We start from the raw sequence: 22,634 nt of genomic DNA, 5'->3' as shown, positions 1-22,634 counted from the left end.
TACAGGCGTGAGCCACCGCACCCAGCCAATAGTCACTTCTTAACAAAACTCTAAAAGAAAAATACATGTCGCCACTGCCACAGGAATTATAGGCTGTCAGTAGCCAAGCATTGGTGCGTATCTCTAGACTTTATTTTTAATAATAACTTGCTGGGCTTCTCCATCTTGGGGGACCAGGCCACCTTTGGATCTCCTCGACACTGTCTGACAAAGAAAGGGACTGCCTGTACCACTCAGCCTCAAGCAAGCCAGCCAGCTTCAACCAGACAGCACCATAAATCATAATTAGCAACTACATTCAAATGTGGGTGTGGAGCGTGAGGGCAGCGAAGCCCACACCGACCTCAGGCACAAAGGCAAACCTCAGCTCAATTCAGTATGAGGTAATTACAGGGACTGTCAGAAGCTGGTGCCAGCTTTACTTTCAAGTCGAGGAAGCTGCAGGAACCTAAAAACTCCATGTATTCAAAAATAATCACTGAATTCCCACAGTGAATTCATGGGTCAATCACTCACCACTCCTAAATAAAGATGTCAGCAAAGTACTTTGTTTCTTTCAAATGGAACAACAAAAAAAGAGTTATTGCCTTTTCAATGATCCCCGAAAAGGAGGGAGCAGAGAGGATCCCTTTTTACAGATGAGGAGACCAAACTTTACAGAAGTTAAATAATTTTCCTAGAGCAAAAGTGAGAATGGGATCTGTATCCATGTTTGTATGATCCCGAAGCTAGCATGAGATCCCAGAAGCCCTCACTGGTCATCTTAGTTGGTGCATCCTATGGCTGCTATGTCCTGCCTACCACAGATCTGTCCAGCTGCCCACAGTGGTGTCCAGTCATGTGAACACCTCGGCCCAGCCAAACAGCTTCTCATGCTGAGCTGGCCTGGGTCTGTCGCCCACATGCCTGACTCAGTGTGCTAGAGGCGAGAAAGCTGCCCAAGGTCACCCCTCTACACATGTATCTATAACTGCCCCTCTAACCTTTTTCCAGGGTTTCGCTCCAGCTCCCTCCCAGTACTGACAGCATAGCTGTGGCTGGACACCTTAGCCTAATTCCTACCACTACAAACCCCCAGAGCTGCCCCAGCCCTGCCTGGGCCTCTTGCTTATGCCCACGTCACCTGCCTTATTTTCTCACTAACACAGATATTTATTGAGTACCCTCCCTGAATCAGGTTCTCAGAGTCCAGCAGTAACAAGACAGCCATGGCCAGGGCCTCATGGAGCTGTTAGTCTAGCAAAAGAGACAAATACTAAACAACCAGGGACCAAATAGCTCCAGAATCATCTGTTCAACACATCCCATGTTCTAGTGGGAAGATCCTCTGTAACAGGACATCTAGCACCAAGCTAAACATCACCCTTAGTTAACACTCCACGAAGGTCTATGAGTTAAGTATTAATATCATCCCCACTTTACAGATAGAGAAACTGAGTCTCAGAGAGCCACAGTGAGCCCAGGAACTCATAGCTTGATGAGTGGATAAGCAAGGTTTATACCCAGGCAGTGTAATTCCACAGCCCACACTCTAACCAGCTGCCCAATAATGTACGGCAGACTCAAGGAGCCAATAGCCTCCCTTACTTTGAAAACAAGTTTAAAAAGTAATTCAGATGGACGCCAGCACACTCACACTACCCAGACATTATCTTTTAAAACAGCTTGTATTTACCACTCGACAGGTGTCCGGGTAGCCCTGGGCACAAATCAGAACTCATTTCTTGCCAGTGGGGAGACCCGTTGCAAGGATAGAGGACAAGCCCTCCTTGCAGCCATTGGCAGGCCCCATCCGTCTGGCCAGCCAGTGTTCATAGGAGAGGCCAGCTGATACCCCCACAGTCACAGCCAAGGCTGGCCACTGCAAGCTCAGAGCAGCACGACTGATTTCGGATCTCTCTCCCTGGAACCTGGGAACACATCAATTACCCCTGCACATGCTGCCCATTCGGAGGACAGATATTACCTCCTGCACTCACCGCAGAGTCGTGCGTCCTCATCCAAGCACAGATGGAGGACAAGGGCGTGGGGTTAATTGATCAAGCAACACCAATGCCCATGCAAGGGTTGGCAGAAAATGGCTCATTTCACAGATGCACAGGCTCCTTCCTTGCCAGTCTCCTGTGATTAAACCAGGTCACTAACGTGCTTCTGAACAAACACGCCTGAACTTACACGTTCAGGTTCATCTTGTCTCCTCCAAAGTGGTCACCTTGGAATAGTCCACATGCCTTTCTCCACTCTGCAGACATTTGTTGAATATCAACCAGACACAAAGTATGGTGCTAGGATGGTGGTGCGGGATACAGTTGAGTGCAATGTAGTTGATTTCAACCAGTGAGCACAAACTAGGTACTAAGACCCCATAGTAGACGATTAGAAGGTGGGTCCTATCCTCAGCACACAAAAGGCAAACAAAAGGTTATTGATCAGGGGGTGGGATGTGAGGAAAGCAGGAAGTTGGGGAGGACAGGGTGCAGGTCATGGAGACAATAACAGATAGAGGGTGCTAAATACTGGAAAAATGATAGCGGGTGTCAATTTTATGCCTTAATCTCAGAAAGGCAAGACTTCATTTGCTCTAAACCTATTCCACGTCTCAGCTTACTGACCTGGCAGGAAATTCATATTTGGGGTTCCCTTCTTGCCCCACAGGATCCTATGAAGGTCTCAAGGGTCTTACACATACACTCAGCTTTGGGTATGTCCAGTGAGTGTAGGTCCACACTGTTGCCTTTGTTAGAGTGGTTGTCCAAGCCCTCCTGGCTTCCTGTTGGCTGATACCAATGTTGCCTCCATGGGGATGGGCTCAGATGTGCAGTCAATGCCCAGACTGGAAGCCCCAATGCCTGGGGCCCAACCTCCTTAAAACCCCTTAATAGTCATCTGCTCTGGTTTCCTGCTGTTTCCAGAAATTCCCTTCTCTTCTCAAAACCAAACTGCAAGTTTTGTCTTCATGATCTCACTCTCTCCCTCTCTCTTTCTCTCTCTGTCTGATTCTACTTTCTCCCCATCGAAGGTCTTTCCCTCCCTCCCTCCCTCCCCACCTTTCATTACCCCCTCCCCGACACACACACACAAACATCCACACTCTGGCACTAAGCCTAGGTTTTGAGAAAAACAAAACCAGGGAAGAGACCCCTATTCAGGCAACTTGTGCTTTTAATCTTACAACACAAGCCTCCCTTAGCAAGGAAAGACAAAAGCCTCTTCACCTTAGAATACGGAATGCAAGAACACAACACAAATTAATGTATTAAGTCATCCCATCTGTCAAAGGAAGCCCCAGAAACAGAAATATTTAGAAAAGAAAATTTTACTTGCAGAGTGCAAGGGAACCAGACTTCAGAAGCACTGGTTCACCAAATGCAAACACAGCAGTTATTTCCAAGAAAACAATTGCAAAATTATCAAGTTCACCAGGTGTATATTAATCGTGGCATGAAAACAGCAACTCTCTCATGTGACGGTCATAATCACAAGGTCCTGATCTGTCTTCAGAGATCATCATAGCAAGAATCAGAGATAAAATTGTCTTTGTCAGGGAGTCCAAGTTTAAGGGAAATATACAAGGATTTGTGATTTGGGAGACTGATATGTTAGGTTTGTCTTGGGGTTTAGGAATGTCTATTTGTATCATTTTACTGTCTTTCTCCCCTAATATACTGTGCGAGATGCTTAATCATACTGGAATCAGGACAAAGGGATAGCCTTGGTTTCTAACCATCAGGTGATCTACAGGGAAAATGCAATGGAAATCCAAACTAGTTAATCAGAGAAAGTCATAAAAGTATCAGTATGAGACCTGAAAGCCTGGGCAGGTCTCTCTCTCTGAGAAGAGAGAAAGCAAAGACATGGGGCCTGTTCACCGAGCTGGGAGGCTCACAGTGGAGCCTGGGGGATGTGAGGGGAGGTGGAAAGAGCTGGTTGAAGGTGAGGCTGAGGCTCAGGAGTGGGTTTCTCTGAAATTCCAGCTGTCTAGAGCATGCCAGGAACAGCAATCTGTGCCAGTGGCCTTGGAATCCTAAAATATTAGCCAGACACCAAGGCCATTTAATCCAACCTCTCTTCCAACATAGATGGGGAAACTGAGGTCAGGGAGCTAGGGTGTGTCCCCACAATATCTTCAGTGATAGATAGCATGTTTAGCCTTCAGGCTGATGGGGAGGTAGGGAAGTGAATTTTTGAAAATAGTTAAAAAGACATTCAGAGTCAGGTGTGAAGAATCAGGCAAGAATCAAGGTGTGCAATGCCACTTCCTGTTAACATTTTTGTAAAATCAATTTTTGTAAGGATAAAGACAAGAATGAGAGCAATTTTCCTATGCCATTAACTGCCACTGAAGGCCTTTCCCAGTGGACAGTCCAAACACTGAAGAGACTGATTGGAATATGGACACAACCCCCGAAAGTGGCCAATACTCATTTTGATGGTTACGCTCTGGGGTCTTTACTTTCTTCCTGTGTATTGCTCATGTTAATTAAAAATAATAATCCATGCTCACTGTGAAACATCTACACAATAAAGAAGGAAACAGAGTAAAGACTGAAGGCTCCCTTTGATAACTATCCCTGATCTCACTCTTCTAACAACAAATAACGTTAGCAATTGAGTGTCTACCTTTCCAGCTGTTTGCACTTATTCATCAATCTGTACGCGTATAAACGCATTTAATAAAGGGTTTTTCTACCAAAAGTGTATTATACAACATATTCTTCATCTTTGCCTTCTGTTTTCACTTAGCTTGACATTGCAAACATCTTTTCATGTCATATAGCTTGACCTTATTCTTTGAAACAGCTGCAAATTACATTGTGTGGATGTTCCATAACTGATGTGACTGTCCCTTATGAATGCAAATTTAGGTTATTTTTAAGTTAATTATTAATATAAATGGTACCACAATGAACATATATATATATATTTGTACATATATGAAAATATCCTTAAAAAAACAGATTTCTGGAAGTTAAATGCTGATTCGGTGAATATGTGTATTTTATACTCTTGACATCAGCACTGTGTGTGAGAGGGATTCATTTTGTGCCCCTTCCCAAAACAAGATATTAATGACCTCTTTAAAATGTTTGTGGAAGACTATTACATTTCAATTTGTGTGTCCTTGATTATGAGTAAGGCTTTTTATTTGAATCTGTAGTTGTGGTCAATTCAGGTCCTCCAAGAAGCAGATGCCAAGATGGAATTATACAAACAAGAGCCTTATTGGGGGGAAATGCCTCTGGAAGGCAAAGAGAGAGGGAACAGGAGGAGGCCAGGAGAGCTCCAGACCAAGAAGCAGGTCTGACCTTTGTGCAAGAAAGAGGGAAGAGACAGGACTGAGCAGGAAAATCCTCGGACCAGAGCACAGTTCTGAGAAAGCCTTGACCAGACCACTGTGGAATTCCCACAAGGTCCTGCTTCCCCACGAGGGGAAAACCTAGGGGAGGCACAGCCTGGCGTGACCTTCACAGTGGATCCAGAGATGCTCTAGCTTGAGGCCATCAGTCAGCTCTTCCCCCACAGGAGTTTCTTTTGAAGAGAGGTCTGGGCAGTGCACCTCCATGGCCACCACTGGAATCCAGGGTTTCCTCTAGAAGTTACATGACCACATCTTTGCTTACTTTTTTACTCCATCTTTGTTATAGATCTGCAGAAACCCTTCATAGATTCGGTGGGTTCAAGCCTTGGTTTTTTGTTGTTGTTTCGCTTTTGTTTTTGTTTTGTTTGTTTGTTTTTTGAGACGGTGTCTTGCTCTTGTCACCCAAGCTGGAGTGGAATGGCGCATCTCAACCTCACTGCAATGCTCACCGCAACTTCTGCCTCCTGGGTTCAAGCAATTCTCCTGCCTCAGGCTCCCGAGTAGATGGGATTACAGGCACCCGCCACTGTGCTCAGCTAATTTTTTGTATTTTCAGTAGAGACAGCGTTTCACCATGTTGGCCAGGCTGGTCTCAAACTCCTGATCTCAGGTGATCCATCTGCCTCGTCCTCCCAAAGTGCTGAGATTACAGGTGTGAGCCACCGCGCCCGGCCCACTCCTTGTTATAGGTGCTGCAAGTATTTTGTCTCTGTTTTTGCTTTCTTTTATCTTTGGTTGTACGTTTCACTATATAGGAGATTTTTACACTTTTAATTTTTTTCCTCTAGTAAAATCTGTTAATTTTTTTTCCTTTAAGGCTTTTGTGTCTTACTTAGGAATGCTGTCTTCTTTAAATAGAAAGAAAAAATGGGAGACGGGTCCCATTACTTTATCTTATACATTCCCTGGCTGCACAGTACACTACTGATATAAATTTAGTATAAATGATTATTTTATGCACCAACCAGGCCTTGATTCAGTTTGCTTCTCATCATTTTCAGTTTTTTGCTATCTAATTATTATAAAATGTTTCCTTTTGAAATGAGTGGCTGGGCTCTGTTTATTCAAGTCAAAGCCCATGATTTCTCCCACAATGTCATCAATGAGTTTGAACAGAAGAAAAAATATCTTTGTGACAGAGGATGTGGGAAAGATCTGACATTTGAGAAAAAACTATGATGTTGCTTTCCCGGTGGGCTGGGCCTGGAGATGTATGAGACCTCAGCCAGTAGCAAGGTGTGGATGGGAGGAAGAGGAGCCCTGAGAAGCCTGTGATCAGAGCACCCACTTTCAACCCCAGAGAGCTGAAGAGCCGGTCCCAAGGATGGTGGTCCATTCGGCACACACCTGAGTCATCTCTATTGCAGCCTCCATTTGGTTTTCTCCATAGCAGCTCTCTTAAGCTCTAACTGTTACATTTATGGCTTGGAAGCAGGAGTTTCCTGGCACTTCAGGGCTCACTCTTAGGCAAGTAGGCATGGGATGTCTGCTAATCACTTGTCAACATGGAGAGAAAAGGCCCACCCTGCAGGGGACAGGCCAGCCATAGCCAAGTAGGCCCTTCTACTACCCCACACTTTCCTTATTCTACCTTACCCTCCAAGATGCTTACTGTCAGCTCCCTCCAGGAGCTGCCTCACAGGGACAGCCCAGCATGTCCCAGGATGCCCTCTGCCATGCCCACCCACCCCTTACCTTCTCCTAAACCCCCTCCCAAGACCACAGCAATTAGCCCCAGACAAATATCACTGATCTGGCACTGCCTTCACTCCCATTTTTATGTCAGGATGAATTTGGATTCTGAAGTTGATCTCCTTGTTGTGCAGGTTTTATGAGGGAAAGATTAAATCATCCTCTAATGTGTGCTTCATTAGGCTCCAAATCCTTGAAGAGCCGTTAAAGCACCTTCTCATTGAAATGCTCTCAATCTCAGCTTGATGGATATCGGCAGGAAGGATCTCTCCATTATTTGGGAGCTAAACTGGCTGGGAAGCTGGGCCAGACATGACCCTGTCACAACCCTATGAGCCTGGCCCTTCTGTAGTTTGTGGCCCCCCAAATCTACTAGTGCAACACCACCAGAGGCTGGCTCTGTGCTGGCTTTCCCAGAAAAGCCATTCCTGCCTGTCCTCTCTGGGGACGGGTTGCCCTGAGTCATCCACGTTCTCACCACTACCCACAGCTGCAAGTCTAATCTGTGAGTTGGGTAGGGCTCATCCACGGTCAGGGCTCAGTGTGGGGCCAAGGTCAGGGTTCATTCTGGAACTAGAATAAGAACTCAGTGCGGGACCAGGATCAGAGATTGATCTGAAACCAGGATTAGGGCTCAGTCTAGGCCAGGGTCAAGGCCCAGTCTGGGATGAGGGTCAGAGCTAAGTTATTACCAGAACCAAGGCCAACACAGTCTACATCCAGGATTACACATCTGTGTGTGGCCAGGATCAGGGCCTCGATTATGGCCTAGTTTATGGCCCAATCTTTGGCCAAAGGCTCATTGACCCAACCCTAGCCTGGCATCAATCCTACATCAACTTAGGATATCAGGACTTGACACCTTATCTAAGCACCCCCAGTCTCAAATATTAGCATACCCATTCCCAACCAGGTGGTACCAACAGCCACTGAGAGGCTCAAGCTATTTCAGGTGACAGAAAACAGACAGGAGTATCTGCAGGTGAGGGCCTGTGTTAGAAATGGGTGGGGTGGGGGGGAAGCTGGGGCAGAATTGGAAGGGTCTAGAAGGCGGCAGAAATCAGGGCACCATCAGGACCTCAGCCTCAGAAACCCAAGACACAGACAAAGGAGACTGCATTATTTCCAACACTTCCTGGCAAAACTTACCACATATTCATCTTTCAGATTTCAGCAGCAGAAAGAGCCAGAATCTATGAGCAGGGATCCAAGCCAATGCCAAGTTTCCTTCCCATCACTGCAGAAGGTGGGAGGACAGTGAGGTTGTTCTCCTGGACTTGCTGGGTGACCTTTGGGACAGGTTGCTCTCCCTCTCTGGACTTCAGGGTACTCACCTACAAATGGAAGAGTCGGAGTGACTCATCTGTCATGTCCCCTCAGCTTGGCCAACCACAAAGAGAATGGGAAGAGAGTAGCAGCCAGAAGGAAGGGTGTTGAAGAAGGTCGCAGGTGAGAGAGAGAGGATGGCAGGCCCAAAGGCCTGGATTAAGCCCAGTGTGACTGGACACAAACTGAGGGGACAGACGAGAGGGGAGGAAAGAAGATAGGCAGTGACTGAGCCCGCAGGGCCTGGACACAGTGGAAGTCATCTGGTTTTTATCCTGTGGGCAATGAAGAACCTTGAAGGATGCTAAACGGGTGAGGGCACTACCATATCTGCATTGTAGAAGGATCTGTCTGACTGTTGCCTGCAGGACGGATAAGAGAGGACAGGATGGCTGTGAAACTCACTGGGTGGGAAGATTAGAACAGGATTGGTGGCAGAAGATGATGGTGAATTCTGATCTGGACCCGTGGAGTTCAGATGACTGGGATGTGGGACTACCAAGTGAGGGTGTCCAAGAATGAATTGACAACATGAACCAGGAGTTTGCATGAGCCAACTGGGCCTAGGTTATAGAAGACAGAGTCTTCAGTCATTGCCAAGGATAAAGCAGAGGGAGAGAAGAGAGGGGAACCTGGAATGGAATCTTGGGACACCCAACATGTCAGGGGCCAACAGAGGAAGGGAAGTCTGCAAGGGAGCCCGAGAAGGGAATCACTGGAGAGATGCAGGAAAACAAACTTGAAGAGGTGGTCTACAGAAAATTAGAGCAAACAGCAATATTGAATGTGGTCAAGAGCCTGAGGGCATGAGAACTCAAGTCATTCAATGACTGTGGAGCCCATTGCTGACTTCAGAGAGAGCAGTTTCTGAGACCCTTCTTGGGGCAGCAGCCAAACTGAAATGAGTAGAAGGGGTTGAGGAAGTGGGAGTGGAGACAGGAAGTGTAGGCAACTGTTGAGAAAAGTTCTCTGTGAGTGGGATACAGTGGGATCATAGACGGGAAGGCGTGGGATTTGGGGCAGAGGGTGTTCTAAGCAGAGAGAGACTTTGGGGTGTCCTAAGCAGAGAGAGGCTCGGACATGTGCAAATGCTGTGGGGGGAGGACCCAGGAGAGAAGAAATTAAAGACACAAGAAAGAGAGCTATTCGGGGAAGGAGTAGGTCATTGAGTGTCCGTCACTTACCATCACACAAAGCACTTTCCATATGCCTTTAATATTTAATTCTCCCAACCTGTCTGTGGCTTCACAGAGCTGTGCTCACTTCCTTCACAGCACACTGTAAATTATTTTAATTATTTTCTGGCTGGTTTATTGACTCCCTTTCCCACTAATCACTAAGCTCCACACAGGGACTTCCCAGTCTCCATCACCTCTGTCTTATCTTGCTTTGTTTTTCATCATGACACTTACACTCCCTGACACTGTATTATTTGTTACTCGCTTTTTGTCTGTCTCTCCTTTCCCCCACAAAAAATGTAAACTCCAGGGCAGATAGGACAAAGTCTGCCTTGTTCTCTATTGTGCTCCCATGCCTAGCACTGTGCCCAGCTCATAGTAGGCACACAATAAATACCTGCGGGAAGAGAGAAAGAGGGAGAGAAAAGAAGGAGGATGAGAGGAGAGAAGAGAGGGAAAGAGTGAGGGAGGGGAAAAAAGTAGGAGAGAAAGAGAAAAAGGAAGGAAGAAGAGAGAGAGGGAAGGAGAGACAGAGAAGGAAGAAAGGAGAGAAAGGAAAGGAGACCAGGCTCAGTGGCTCATGCCTGTAATCCCAGCACTTTGGGAGACTGAGACAGGCAGATCAGTTCAGGTCAGGAGTTCGAGACCAGCCTGGCCAAAATGGTGAAACCCCGTCTCTACTAAAAATACAAAAAATTAGCCAGGTGTGGTGGTGGGTGCCTGTAATCCAGCTACTTGGGAGGCTGAGGTATGAGAATCACTTGAACCCGGGAGGCGGAAGTTGCAGTGAGCTGAGATCCCACCACTGTACTCCAGCCTGGGCAACAGAGCAAGATTCCATCTCAAAAAAAAAAAAAAGGGAAAAAGAAAGGAAAGAAGGAAGGAGAGAGATAGGGGAAGAAGGAGGAAAGAGAGAGAGAGAGGAGGGAAGGAAGGAACAGAGAGAGAGCATTCTCTAAGAAGAGGTTCTGAAAACCACAATGTGCTGTCCAAGTGAAGGACAGGAAGAACCCAGTGCATGCCAAGCTTGTAGCACCTGCCACAGGCATAGCTTCAGCTAAGCTTCATGACAACTTTCGGAAGTAGGAACTACTGTTCCCTTTTCAGAAATGAAGAAATTGGGCTCCATAGAGGTTTTAAGGCCTGTCAGAAATCACACAGCTAGTATGTGGTGGTGCCAGAGTTGAAAGCCAACGATAATGGTTTTGTTTTTGTCTGCTTTTCCTAAAACCCTGAGCTCAATTCCTGCACCACAAGCCTCTGGGGATGATCATCAGTCCCTCCCTCCACTTGTCCTCAGGACCGCAGGCCAGGGACAGGGGCTGATAGAGTCCATCGGGTGTTCTAGAACCATCCCCCGGCTGCTGTCCTGCAGAAGGAAGGGGAGCCATTGGTGGGAGAAGGGAGGAGAGTTGTCCCTAGAGAGCTGGTGGCTGGGACTGAGCAGAAGGACAGTTGGGAAAGAGATTTGAGAGAGAAGATTGAAGGGTCCCATGGCATGGAATGTGGGGTGGGAAAGAGCAAGAGGCAGGTGAGGGGCTCGCAGGTTTCAGGCTGGGGAAAGGGCAGTTGTGCTGCCAAGAGCTGAGACACAGAAAATAGAAAGGGTGCATGTGGGAAGTGAGGTGGCTTCCACCTTGGACATGCTGAGCAAGTGGGGTTGGTGGGACACCCAGATGGTGGTGTCCAGCGGCAAGCTCTGGGGAGCAGTCCCAGCTGGGGAGAGAGGTCTGGGACAGTCAGTGCAGCCCCGGATCGATCGTAGAGGATGCTCTTGCTGAGGGCAGCATGCTGAGCGTGGGGCTGTGTCAGCCCCGTGAGCCCCGGGAGAGAAAAGCAGTCAGAGGAGCAAGCCGTGGGTGTCCCTCTCAGCTATGCGGGACAGAAGCAAAAGACAAGATGAATGAGCTGCTCTGTGTGTTTGCACGACAGAATATTTTGCAGCCTCCCTGGATAAACAAGCTGTCATCCACCACCCAACCCTCTGTCAACTGAAGCAGCTTGGGGAAAAGATAATGCTGCGGGTTTGGACTCTCTCCTAGGCTGCCAGTGCCCTAATTACTACACAAGCAAAACAAGCCCACAGAGTTGTAGGCAGAGAGGGGCTTGCTGGCCGACTAGGGAGGAGTGTCACTTTCCCAGTCCCAGGGAGGGGTGGAAGACAAGCACTAATGTTTATTGAGCACCTACTGTGTGCCAGACACTTGGCATATGTCATCTTATTTAATACAGTTTAAGTATCGTCCCCATTTTGCAGAAGAGGAAACAGAGGCTCAGAGAGGCCTGATAATGCACTCAGTCAAAGGATTCACTTCAAGGTCTTCCCACTGCACTTCACTGGCTCCCTGGAAAAGGTCCAGGTTTGGTTTCCTCTCTTCTTTCCCAATCCTGCAGAATCAAATCCAAAGGCGTGTTCACGACTTTGCAGCTCTATTGACTCTTTTTGTTTCTTTCTAAGACGTCTATTTGTAAGAAATAAAATTGTTGGGCTCAGCAGCAGGACAATAACTATAAAGAAACCTGCCATTAGCAGCACAGACTTTAGCTCCCAGCATTACTGTATATTCAAAGTAGATTTCCAAAACACCATTTGACATAAACAGTCATTCCAAAAGGACTCCATTTCCCTCCTTCCTCCTGCCCTGCCTCAGGCATGCCTGACCAAGGTCCAATGAAGAAGAGGAATGGAGGTGAGAGAAGACTCCAAGCGGCCAGGGGCAGCTGAGGAGGAACTAGGCTGCCCTGCTAGGAGATGGCAGCAGTCCCCCGATTCAGGGGACAGATCAGCTGATTCTTCCCACCCCTTCCCCTTCCTGACCTGATAGATGGGGAAACTGAGTTTCAGAGAGGAGCATTGACTGGCCAGTGATGGGATTAGATCCCAAGCCCTTTGACTCCCAGCCCACAGTGATCTTCCAACACAACATGCAGCTTCGTCAGAGGCCAAGAAATCCATTTATAAGGAAATTTTATATGTGCATTTCATTTGTATGATTTAATTTTTTTTACTTTAAGAACAATTATAATATATAGCTTTCAATGCAAATGGGAAAAGCTTACACATCTTCATAGAAAGAGAAGGAATATCCAAAAAGTAACAAGAATGTTCCTAGTGCTAGGGGTGGAGCCAAGATGGCCGAATAGGAACAGCTCCGGTCTCCAGCTCCCAGCCCCAGCAACACAGAAGACGGGTGATTTCTGCATTTCTGCTTGAGGTACCGGTTTCATCTCACTAGGGAGTGCCTAACAGTGGGTGCAGGACAGTCGGTGAAGCGCCCTGTGCGCGAGCGGAAGCAGGGCGAGGCATTGCCTCACTCGGGAAGCGCAAGGGGTCAGGGAGTTCCCTTTCCTACTCAAAGAAAGGGGAAACAGACAGCAACTGGAATATCGGGTCAGTCCCATCCTAATACTGCGCTTTTCCAACGGGCCTGGAAAACGGCACACTAGGAGATTGTGTCCCGCACCTGGCTCGGAGGGTCCTATGCCCACGGAGTCTCGCTGATTGCTAGCACAGCTGTCTGAGATCAAGCTGCAAGGCGGCAGCGAGGCTGGGGGAGGGGCGCCCGCCATTGCCCAGGCTTGCTTAGGTAAACAAAGCAGCCAGGAAGCTCGAACTGGGTGGAGCCCACCACAGCTCAAGGAGGCCTGCCTGCCTCTGTAGGCTCCACCTCTGGGGACAGGGCACAGACAAACAAAAACTCAGCAAGAACCTCCACAGACTTAAATGTCCCTGTCTGACTGACAGCTTTGAAGAGAGTAGTGGTTCTCCCAGCACGCAGCTGGAGATCTGAGAACGGACAGACTGCCTCCTAAAGTGGGTCCCTCACCCCTGAGCAGCCTAACTGGGAGGCACCCCCCCAGTAGGGACAGACTGACACCTCATTCAACTGGGTACTCCTCTGAGACAAAACTTTCAGAGGAACTATCAGACAGCTGAATTTGTGGTCTCACGAAAATCCACTGTTCTGCAGCCACCGCTGCTGACACCCAGCCAAACAGGGTCTGGAGTGCACCTCTAGTAAACTCCAACAGACCTGCAGCTGAGGGGCCTGTCTGGTAGAAGGAAAACTAACAAACAGAAAGGACATCCACACCAAAAACCCATCTGTACATCACCATCATCAAAGACAAAAAGTAGATAAAACCACAAAGATGGGGAAAAAACAGAGCACAAAAACTGGAAACTCTAAAAAACAGAGCACCTCTCCTCCTCCAAAGGAACGTAGTTCCTCGCCAGCAACGGAACAAAGCTGGATGGAGGATGACTTTGATGAGTTGAGAGAAGAAGGCTTCAGACGATCAAACTACTCTGAGCTACGAGAGGAAATTCAAAACAATAGCAAAGAAGTTAAAAACTTTGAAAAAAAATTAGAAGAATGGATAACTAGAATAACCAATGGAGAGAAGGGCTTAAAGGAGCTGATGGAGCTGAAAGCCAAGTTTCGAGAACTACGTGAAGATTGCAGAAGCCTCAGTAGCAGATGGGATCAACTGGAAGAAAGGGTATCGCTGATGGAAGATGAAATGAATGAAATGAAGAGATAAGGGAAGTTTAGAGAAAAAAGAATAAAAAGAAATGAACAAAGCCTCCAAGAAATTTGGGACTATGTGAAAAGACCAAACCTGTGTCTGATTGGTGTACCTGAAAATGATGGGGAGAATGGAACCAAGTTGGAAAACACTCTGCAAGATATTATCCAGGAGAACTTCCCCAATCTAGCAAGGCAGGCCAGCATTCAGATTCAGGAAATACAGAGAACGCCACAAAGATACTCCTCGAGAAGGGCAACTCCAAGACACATAATTGTCAGATTCACCAAAGTTGAAATGAAGGAAAAAATGTTAAGGGCAGCCAGAGAGAAAGGTCGGGTTACCCACAAAGGGAAGCCCATCAGACTAACAGCTGACCTCTCAGCAGAAACTCTACAAGCCAGAAGAGAGTGGGGGCCGATATTCACCATTCTTAAAGAAAAGAATTTTCAACCCAGAATTTCCTATCCCGCCAAACTAAGCTTCATAAGTGAAGGAGAAATAAAATACTTTACAGATAAGCAAACGCTGAGTGATTTTGTCACCACCAGGCCTGCCCTAAAAGAGCTCCTGATGGAAGCACTAAACATGGAAAGGAACAACCGGCACCAGCCACTGCAAAAACATGCCAAACTGTAAAGACCATCGAGGTTAGGAAGAAAGTATAGCAACTAACGAGCAAAATAACCAACTAACATCATAATGACAGGATCAGATTCACACATAACAATATTAACGTTAAATGTAAATGGGCTAAATGCTCCAACCAAAAGACACAGACTGGCAAACTGGATAAGGAGTCAGGACCCATCAGTCTGCTGTATTCAGGAAACCCATCTCACGTGCAGAGACACACATAGACTCAAAATAAAGGGATGGAGGAAGATCTATCAAGCAACTGGAAATCAAAAAGAGGCAGGGGTTGCAATCCTAGTCTCTGATAAAATCGACTTTAAACCAACAAAGATCAAAAGAGACAAAGAAGGCCATTACATAATGGTAAAGGGATCAATTCAACAAGAAGAGCTAACTATCCTAAATATATATGCACCCAACACAGGAGCACCCAGATTCATAAAGCAAGTCCTGAGTGACCTACAAAGGGACTTAAACTCCCACGCAATAATAATGGGAGATTTTAACACCCCACTGTCAGCATTAGACAGATCAACGAGACAGAAAGTTAACAAGGATATTCAGGAATTGAACTCAGCTCTACATAAAGTGGACCTAATAGACATCTACAGAACTCTCCACCCCAAGTCAACAGAATATACATTTTTTTCAGCACCACACCACACCTATTCCAAAATTGACCACATAGTTGGAAGTAAAGCTCTCCTCAGCAAATGTAAAAGAACAGAAATTATAACAAACTGTCTCTCAGACCACAGTGCACTCAAACTAGAACTCAGGATTAAGAAACTCACTCAAAACCGCTCTACTACATGGAAACTGAACAACCTGCTCCTGAATGACTATTGGGTACATAATGAAATGAAGGCAGAAATAAAGATGTTCTTTGAAACCAACGAGAACAAAGACACAACATACCAGAATCTCTGGGACACGTTCAAAGCAGTGTGTAGAGGGAAATTTATAGCACTAAATGCCCACAAGAGAAAGCAGGAAAGATCCAAAATTGACACCCTAACATCACAATTAAAAGAACTAGAAAAGCAAGAGCAAACACATTCAAAAGCTAGCAGAAGGCTAGAAATAACTAAAATCAGAGCAGAACTGAAGGAAATAGAGACACAAAAAACCCTTCAAAAAATTAATGAATCCAGGAGCTGGTTTTTTGAAAGGATCAACAAAATTGATGGACCGCTAGCAAGACTAATAAAGAAGAAAAGAGAGAAGAATCAAATAGATGCAATAAAAAACGAAAAAGGGGATATCACCACCGATCCCACAGAAATACAATCTACCATCAGAGAATACTACAATCACCTCTATGCAAATAAACTAGAAAATCTAGAAGAAATGGATAAATTCCTCGACAAATACACCCTCCCAAGACTAAACCAGGAAGAAGTTGAATCTCTGAATAGACCAATAACAGGTTCTGAAATTGTGGCAATAATCAATAGCTTACCAACCAAAAAGAGCCCAGGACCTGATGGATTCACAGCTGAATTCTACCAGAGGTACAAGGAGGAACTGGTACCATTCCTTCTGAAACTATTCCAATCGATAGAAAAAGAGGGAATCCTCCCTAACACATTTTATGAAGCCAGCATCGTCCTGATACCAAAACCTGGCAGAGACTTAACCAAAAAAGAGAATTTCAGACCAATATCCTTGATGAACATTGATGCAAAAATCCTCAATAAAATACTGGCAAACCGAATCCAGCAGCACATCAAAAAGCTTATCCACCATGATCAAGTGGGCTTCATCCCTGGGATGCAAGGCTGGTTCAACATACGCAAATCAATAAATGTAATCCAGCATATAAGCAGAACCAAAGACAAAAACCACATGATTATCTCAATAGATGCAGAAAAGGCCTTTGACAAAATTCAACAACCCTTCATGCTAAAAACTCTCAATAAATTAGGTATTGATGGGACGTATCTCAAAATAATAAGAGCTATCTACGACAAACCCACAGCCAATATCATACTGAATGGGCAAAAACTGGAAGCATTCCCTCTGAAAACTGGCACAAGACAGGGATGCCCTCTCTCACCGCTCCTATTCAACATAGTGCTGGAAGTTCTGGCCAGAGCAATCAGGCAGGAGAAGGAAATAAAGGGTATTCAATTAGGAAAAGAGGAAGTCAAATTGTCCCTGTTTGCAGATGACATGATTGTATATCTAGAAAACCCCATTGTCTCAGGCCAAAATCTCCTTAAGCTGATTAGCAACTTCAGCAAAGTCTCAGGATACAAAATTAATGTACAAAAATCACAAGCATTCTTGTACACCAATCACAGACAAACAGAGAGCCAAATCATGAGTGAACTCCCATTCACAATTGCTTCAAAGAGAATAAAATACCTAGGAATCCAACTTACAAAGGATGTGAAGGACCTCTTCAAGGAGAACTACAAACCACTGCTCAACGAAATAAAAGAGGATACAAACAAATGGAAGAACATTCCATGCTCATGAGCTGGAAGAATCAATATCGTGAAAATGGCCATACTGCCCAAGGTAATTTATACATTCAATGCCATCCCCATCAAGCTACCAATGACTTTCTTCACAGAATTGGAAAAAACTACTTTAAAGTTCATATGGAACCAAAAAAGAGCCCGCATCGCCAAGTCAATCCTAAGCCAAAAGAACAAAGCTGGAGGCATCACGCTACCTGACTTTAAACTATACTACAAGGCTACAGTAACCAAAACAGCATGGTACTGGTACCACAACAGAGACATAGATCAATGGAACAGAACAGAGCCCTCAGAAATGATGCCGCATAACTACAACTATCTGATCTTTGACAAACCTGACAAAAACAAGAAATGGGGAAAGGATTCCCTATTTAATAAATGGTGCTGGGAAAACTGGCTAGCCATATGTAGAAAGCTGAAACTGGATCCCTTCCTTACACCTTATACAAAAATTAATTCAAGATGGATTAAAGACTTATATGTTAGACCTAAAACCATTAAAATCCTACAAGAAAACCTAGGCAATACCATTCAGGACATAGGCATGGGCAAGGACTTCATGTCTAAAACACCAAAAGCAATGGCAACAAAAGCCAAAATCGACAAATGGGATCTCATTAAACTAAAGAGCTTCTGCACAGCAAAAGAAACTATCATCAGAGTGAACAGGCAACCTACAGAATGGGAGAAAATTTTTGCAACCTACTCATCTGACAAAGGGCTAATATCCAGAATCTACAATGAACTCAAACAAATTTACAAGAAAAAAACAAACAACCCCATCAAAAAGTGGGCAGAGGACATGAACAGACACTTCTCAAAAGAAGACATTTATGCAGCCGAAAAACACATGAAGAAATGCTCATCATCACTGGCCATCAGAGAAATGCAAATCAAAACCACAGTGAGATACCATCTCACACCAGTTAGAATGGCCATCATTAAAAAATCAGGAAACAACAGGTGCTGGAGAGGATGTGGAGAAATAGGAACACTTTTACACTGTTGGTGGGACTGTAAACTGGTTCAACCATTGTGGAAGTCAGTGTGGCGATTCCTCAGGGATCTAGAACTAGAAATACCATTTGACCCAGCCATCCCATTACTGGGTATATACCCAAAGGACTATAAATCATGCTGCTATAAAGACACATGCACACGTATGTTTATTGCGGCACTATTCACAATAGCAAAGAGTTGGAACCAACCCAAATGTCCAACAACGATAGACTGGATTAAGAAAATGTGGCACACATACACCATGGAATACTATGCAGCCATAAAAAATGATGAGTTCGTGTCCTTTGTAGGGACATGGATGAAACTGGAAAACATCATTCTCATTAAACTATCGCAAGGACAAAAAACCAAACACCGCATGTTCTCACTCATAGGTGGGAATTGAACAATGAGAACTCATGGACACAGGAAGGGGATCATCACACTCCGGGGACTGTTGTGGGGTGGGGGGAGGGGGGAGGGACAGCATTAGGAGATACACCTAATGCTAAATGACGAGTTAATGGGTGCAGGAAATCAACATGGCACATGGATACATATGTAACAAACCTGCACATTGTGCACATGTACCCTAAAACCCTAAAGTATAATAAAAAATAAAAAAATAAAAAATAAAAAAATAAATAAATAAATAAAAAAGAATGTTCTTAGTGCTGTCTTTCATGGTAAATTTGCATGATTGTACACCACACTCCAGCCACAATGATCTTTTTCTTAGTTCCTCGAAGCCCCCAGCCTTGTTCCTACCTGAGGACCTTTTCATTTGATATTCCCTCTGCCCAGAACACATTTCCCTAGGCTTACACGGCTGGATTTCTCTTGTCATGGAGATCTCAACTCAGATGTCACCCCCTCTCAGCAGTCTTCCCTGACCACCCTCCTTCAGGTAACCATGCTGGAAATCCCCATAACAATGGGTGTCACCCCTGGGCATGGTCACATCCACCTGCATGGCTTAAAATACAGATTGCTGAGCTCCGTCCCCCCACAGTTTCTAATTTAATAGGCCTGGGATGGGTCCTGAGAATTTACATTTCTAACAAGATCCAAGATTGTGCTGATGATATTGCTCCAGGAATCACTTTGAGAGCCACTGCCCTACAGCATCACCCTGTTTTATTGCCTTCATGGTGTTTATCACAATCTGAAATTACCTTAGGCATCTATTCAGTTTCTTTATTATGGCCTGCCTTTTTTACTGATTAGGAGCTACTGAGAGCAGGGTGACTGTCTGTCTTGTTTATTGCAGTATCTCCAGGACTCAGAAGAGAACCAGGTATATGATAAATGCTAAATGAGTATTTGTTGAATGAATAAATTAGTGAGGAGGTGAATGGGCAGATGGTGGAAGGTTGGAAGAAGAGGGAGGGAGAAAGAAATGAATGGATGCATGGGTGATGAATGGTGGATACATGGGTAATGGATGGCTGTGGGTGGGTGGGTGGGTGGATGAATGGATAGATGGATGGACGGATAGATGGGTGGGGGGGTGGATGGATGAATGGATAGATGGATGGATGGACAGACAGACGGATGGATGGATGAATGGACGGACAGATGGATGGATGGATGGACGGATGGATGGATGGACAGATGGATGGACGGATGGATGGATGGCTGGGTGGATGGATGGATGGATGGATGGATGGATGGATGGATAAAGGGGTGGGTGTGTGGATGGGGGGACGGTGTGGGTGGGTGGATGGATGAATGGATGGAGGAATGTATAGTCATCTCACTCTCTGGATTCCCGCCTCTGTATATGTCATCTTTGTTCCACATCAAATTGATCTACAGGTAAAACCAATCTCATTTTTGATTTCCAAAATTTCAACTGACTAAAGCAAGACCATGAAACATTTTGCCAAGGATGTTGAGGGGCCATGTCCAGGAGACACATATGACAAAATAGCAAATGACATAAAACTGCACACAGGCATACCTGCTCTTAAATGCCCTTTCAGCTACCCCATCACCCGCAAGTGGTCCCCAGCTTTCTGCCATCTTGAAGTCTCTTCTCTCCTCCTCCTCCTCTGCTTCATCTTCCTCCTTTTCCTGTCTTTTTCACCTTCTCAAAGATCTAAAAATAATAATTTTTTGCATTTTCCCATGTAGAGCAACTAAACCATAATTTTTTATTGCTTGAGGTTCCCAAAAAGACCAGTGCGCTCCCTCTGTCTTTAAAAATTCCTGCATCTTTGAGACTCGGGCAAGTCATACCTTCCTCCTCCATCTTTTTTGTAGCCTCCTGGAAGCTATCCCTTATTCAATGAAGTCTCCTGGAAGCTATCTCTTATTCAATGAAGTCTTCAGTCCCAGCTGAATGACTTCATCCTGAGTGACTGCAGAAGACAGGTCAACTGCTGATAGCCAGGTGAGAAGAGGAGGTAAGAAGTCTAATGAGAGTGAGAAAAGCTTTAAATAATTGCTGTGAATGGTAAAGGAGTGAGCTGGCTGGAGAAACACAAGCCCAGCTCTAGAAACTACAGTTGGAGTTGGTGATGAGTAAGTCAAAGAATAAAGAATCCAAGATGTGAAGAGTTAACCAAATGCTTTCTTCTCTACTCTCTTAGTCACTTTGTTAGCTTCCGATTGCTGCTGTAACAAATTACCATGAATCAGTGGCTAATAAGGAAACAAATGTATTATCTTACACTTCTGGAGGTCAGAAGTCTAAAGTGAGCCAGCATGGCTGTGTTCCTTCTAGGGAGAGCATCTGCTTCCTTGCTGTTTCCAGTTTCTGGAGGCTGCCTACATTCCTTGGGTCGCAGCCCCTTCCTCCTTCGTTAGCACCAGCAGTGTAGCATCTTCAAAACACACACTCTTTCTCTCTTTCTCTCTCTCTCCCTCTCTCTCTCTCTCTCACTCACTCACTCTCCCCCACCCCCATTCCACTCTCTGATCTCTTCAGAGCAATATATTTGCAGGTTTCAGGGTTGGAACATGACATCCTTTTGGAGAGTGGGGCACATTATTCTACCAGTCACCAACTGAGTCACTTCCCACATTTCAACATCATCTGGAACCACTTCCTCCAAAGTCATTAATCCATGCATCCCACCATGGTTATGGGGTTTAAACAAGTATCGTATTTAAGGGAGAAACCTTTAGACTAGCTGCATTAGGCTTAACCTTGAGCAAGTCATTCTACTTCCTGAACCTCAGTTTCCTTACCCAGAAGATGAGCTTTAATACTAATAGAACAACTAGCAGTGTTTTATTTGCTATGTGCCAAGCATTTTCTGGGTGGCTTGCATATGTCATCTAACTTAAATCTCCCTAGAGCCCTATGAGTACAAATGAGGAAACTGAGTGCCAGGCTGGTTATATAACTGCCTGAGGTTGAGGTTGGTGATGAGTAAGTCAAAGAATAAAGATTCCAAGATGTCCCTGCAACCTCCTCTCCTTCCAGCCTGCATGCCCAAGCATCCCATTGCAGCCATTCTTCAATCTTATCAGGACCTCCAGACTATCCACCTTTTCACTTGCTCCCATCCACAAGCCCTGCCTCTCTTCCTTTCCTCCCTTTTTCACTTGGATCCTGTGATCTATCATTACTAAAATGCCTCACCCCTCCGTGTCTCCATCACACCTATTGGCAATAACCCAATCTTGGATGGGCTTCCATCTTTCTCCTCCATGCTGTCACTGGAGAAACACTGCTGGACAAAACCACACAACAGTACATGTAAATCTTCAGTGTCCATCACAACTTTACCACAGAGGCATGGGAAGACTGAGAAGCCAATGGAGGGTGTTAAGCTTGGAAGTGACTCCATCAGAACTGTGGAAAGATCACCTCTGCAGCAGGATGGAGAATGGATCGGAGGAAGGAGGCAGGGAGATGAAGGAGTGACCCCCTTCACCCCAGCACCTCACCTTATTCTCTGTGCTCTGTGGTTGTTCACACTTAGCATTGTATTAGTCCGTTTTCATGCTGCTGATAAAGACATACCCAAGACTGGGTAATTTATAAAGAAAAAGAAGTTTAATGGACTCACAGTTTCATGTGGCTTGGGAGACCTCACAATCATGGTGGAAGATAAAAGGCACGTCTTACATGGTGGCAGGCAAGAGAGAATGAGAACCCAGGAAAGGAGTTTTTCCTCATAAGCCCATCAGATCTCATGAGACTTATTCACAACCACAAGAAAAGTACGGAAGAAACTGCCCCCATGATTCAATCATCTCCCACCAGGTCCCTCCCACTACATGTGGGAATCCTGGGAGCTACAATTCAAGATGATATTTGGATAGAGACACAACCAAACCACATCAAGCATCCTCCTCCTTTCCTCTTCTCTAATATTCCTGCAGTTCCTCATATCACTGGTATACATGTCTTCCTCCTTGGCTAGATAGGCAAGACGCTTAAACAAAGGATCTAAGTTCAAGTTTAATCTT

This window comes from Nomascus leucogenys, chromosome 13 (genome assembly GCF_006542625.1).
Source record: "Nomascus leucogenys isolate Asia chromosome 13, Asia_NLE_v1, whole genome shotgun sequence".
Classification (NCBI taxonomy): Eukaryota; Metazoa; Chordata; class Mammalia; order Primates; family Hylobatidae; genus Nomascus; species Nomascus leucogenys.
The sequence above is the reverse complement of the archived record's forward strand: the minus strand, read 5'-3'. Positions refer to the sequence as shown.